The 3,373-nt window shown below is 31.0% G+C and overlaps 1 pseudogene; it reads left to right on the top strand.

Moving 5' to 3' along the window:
- Positions 1-1,157: 1,157 nt before the first annotated feature.
- On the top strand, positions 1,158-2,410 carry LOC130507638 (protein E6-like; annotated as a pseudogene).
- Positions 2,411-3,373: the final 963 nt, after the last annotated feature.

The raw sequence follows: 3,373 nt of genomic DNA, 5'->3' as shown, positions 1-3,373 counted from the left end.
GTTGACAATGTATTTGCCGTTGATGTTGTTATCATATATGTGAATATTACACCATCTTTAGAGATATACCTTGACATATCTTAAAAGATAGATAGAGAAATAGAGATAATGATTAGATAAAAGTTTTTGTGATAAAAAATAACGGAAAAGGCAGATTTGAGTTTTTTGGAAAATGAAGTATCTGGGAGGAAGAAAACGAAGAAGAAGATAGAGAGATCCATTTTATCTTTTCTGAATTTTGACCATTAAATTTAAAAAAAAAATGAATGGTTGTAGTTAAATCCCACTAAAAAGAGTTTTTTTATATTATATATAGTTAATGTATTTTTTTATTGCAACTTTATTTAGTTAGATTTTTAGTTAGGAAATGGGTTTAGTTAGGAAAAAACTAACTTAATAGCATAAACTGTCTTATCATGTTATTAAAAACTAAAAATTGTCATTGAGTGTAATTGTTTCTCAAAACTAACATGTGAAGACTTGGATTTTGGTTATAAGATCACTTTAACAGGAGAGTGTTTTAGGTATCTATATTATTAAAAATAAAGAAAAATATTATAGAAGAAGGAAAGAGTGAGAAAATTGTTAATTAAGTGGGGGATTTTTAAAACTAAAACCCTTCCACTAAGTTTGTTTTGGGTTTAAATCCCCAAACTAAGTATTTAACGAAATAACCGCCAAACTAATTTGGTTTAATGAATTAAACCCTCTCAGGTCATAGTTACCAGTACTACTGGTAAATTTTTTGTTTAGAGATTTTTACATTAAGTAAACATAGTTGGGGGATTTTATCATTAAAATAAAAAAAAAATAAAAAAAAATCTAAAATAGAATAACATTATCTAAAAATTAGTAACTTTGGTTTTCAAAATTAGAACTTTTTAATTTATATAGATATGTGAGTCTGATTTTTTTTAAATCAACACTATATATGTATAAATTAAATATGTAAAAACCCAAAAATAGAAAAAAATTATCTAAAGCTTTACCTGTAAAAAAATTATCTAAAAAATTAAAAATGTAAAAGACAAGAAAATATACCAAAAATTATATATTATCTAGTAACTTTAATTTTCAAAATTAGCATTTTAAATTTTTTTATAAATATATGAGTCTTTAGCCCTAGCTACCTCTTTGAAAAATCATCTCATCCTGCTGGACCACAATCAACCATTATCCAGTCCCCATTTGCACCTAAAGATTTCAAATTAAAAAAACATAAAAAAAATCCATGATTTCTAAAGAAAAAAAAATAAGAAAGAAAACAAAAACTCCAAAGAGCTTCTTTCTATATAAGCACACTAGCTCTCAGTAAATCGACATTGTATCTTCTCTTCTCCCTATCACACTACACAACATATCATGGCTTTCTCCACTAGAAACTTCATCTTCTTCTTCTTCACAACATTTGTTCTTCTCTCCACTCAAATCAATGCAAGAGACAGCTACTTCTTTGGAAAATTCCACCGAGAAATCCCCAAAGACCAAAACTCTAACAATGTCCTCTCTCCTGAGACCAGCGAGAAAACCACAGTAGAAGAATCCTTCCCTAACAAGAAAGAGCAAGAACTAGATCCAACCTTCCTCCCCGAGTCCGAAAATGGCTATGGCTTGTATGGTCACGAGAAAAGTACGATGAAAAATTCAACAACAACAAAGAAGAGTTCAACAACAACAACAAAAAGTACGATGAAAAATTCAACAGCGAGAATTTCTCCACTCCAAGCTTGAGCGAGACCAAAGAGTCATACAACAACTATGACGCAAAGTACCCAAAGAAGACGGAGAGTTACGACAATAACCGTTACAACAACGAAGAGTTCAACAACAACAAGTACGATGAAAACTTCAATGAGGAGTCATACTCCGAGAACAATGAAGACAAGAGAAGCTTCTATAACTCCAACGCTTACGGGACGGAGTTAGAACGTGAAACTCCGTACAAAGGTTACGGCCACAATTTGGAGAGACAAGGCATGAGTGACACAAGATTCATGGAGAAGGGTAACTACTACTACGACCTTTACAACGATAGAAACCACGGCCACTTCTACCGGAAACCTCATCAGAAAAGCCCTAACGGTTATTCCTACGGAAACAACAACTACAACAGCGAGGAGGAGAAGAGCTTCAAGGATCCGTACAATTCCAAGTGGGAGAAGAACATGATGAACGGACAGCCCGAGGGGTTTGTTGAGGAACAAGGAGATCAGTTCAAGCCTTGATGAAAATTTGTAGCATTTGATTTCCTCTCGAGATCTACACTCTTATTGGTGATTTTCGCTTATTTCAACTAAGTTATTTTACTTATGGTTGATTAGTCAAAGTAAATCTTTGTTATCATTACCATCAATCGAAAGAGAAAGGGGTTTTTGTGTGTGTGTATTTGAAAGGGATTTTTGATCTTTTATGTTTGCTTTGCATTAATGTTCTAACAAAAGCAAGTTAGTCTTTTTTTTTTTTGAAAAACAAAAGAAAGTTACTCTGTTTAAAAAAAAAAGTTACTCTATGGTGCTGCTTTGTGTTACTTCCTTCTGTTAATATCAGCTAGACAGCTACCAAAAACCCTTAAATTAATCACTTTTCTGATTTTTTTTATTTTTAAAACAAAATATTTTAGTTAAAAGACTTTACAGACATGATTAAAATGCGAACAAACGTGACTACTTTTAATGGTTTATAAATGGGGGGATGACCATTCCCCCTTGTTTAAGTGCAAAAGATACGCTTATAATTACTTGCACACCCAATCCAATATCCCCTATATATTAAAAGAAAAAGAGATGCATTGTCATTTAATGCATTCACATTAAGTTTGCCACGTGGCAGCTTTACAGCGATTTGAGAACAAATACGCTTACATGTCACGCACAGAGGGCTCTCGGCCAAACTCTACATAAACTACATAAATGCGTTCACACTATATACTATTTTACGTTTGTTTCAATATAAAACTCACATGCACAGTTCTACGGGTTATACAAAGTTCTACATAGAAAAATAATTTACAAAAAATCATTATTGTCTATGTTTATTTTATTTTTACTTAATTTATTTTAATAGAATAATATATTGCATGTGTTATTTTGAAAACAAAAAAAAAGTCTTTTAGTGTTACGGTATCCCCTATATATTATTTAGGAATCATTTAAAAAATATGAACCTTAGTTTTATAAGAATTAAAAAAGGACTCCATCCTATATGGAACTTGTGTATGCCTTCCATATCCTATTTCAAAGAATTCTAAAGCACCTTATATAAATTATAGTCTAAAAATTATACTCTCTAACATTACATTGATCGCATATATCTTTCCTTAAATAAAACATACGGAATTATCTAATGTGATTAAAATATATATACGGCAATTAAT

This window comes from Raphanus sativus, unplaced genomic scaffold (genome assembly GCF_000801105.2).
Source record: "Raphanus sativus cultivar WK10039 unplaced genomic scaffold, ASM80110v3 Scaffold5030, whole genome shotgun sequence".
Classification (NCBI taxonomy): Eukaryota; Viridiplantae; Streptophyta; class Magnoliopsida; order Brassicales; family Brassicaceae; genus Raphanus; species Raphanus sativus.
This window is presented reverse-complemented; position numbering and strand designations above follow the sequence as displayed.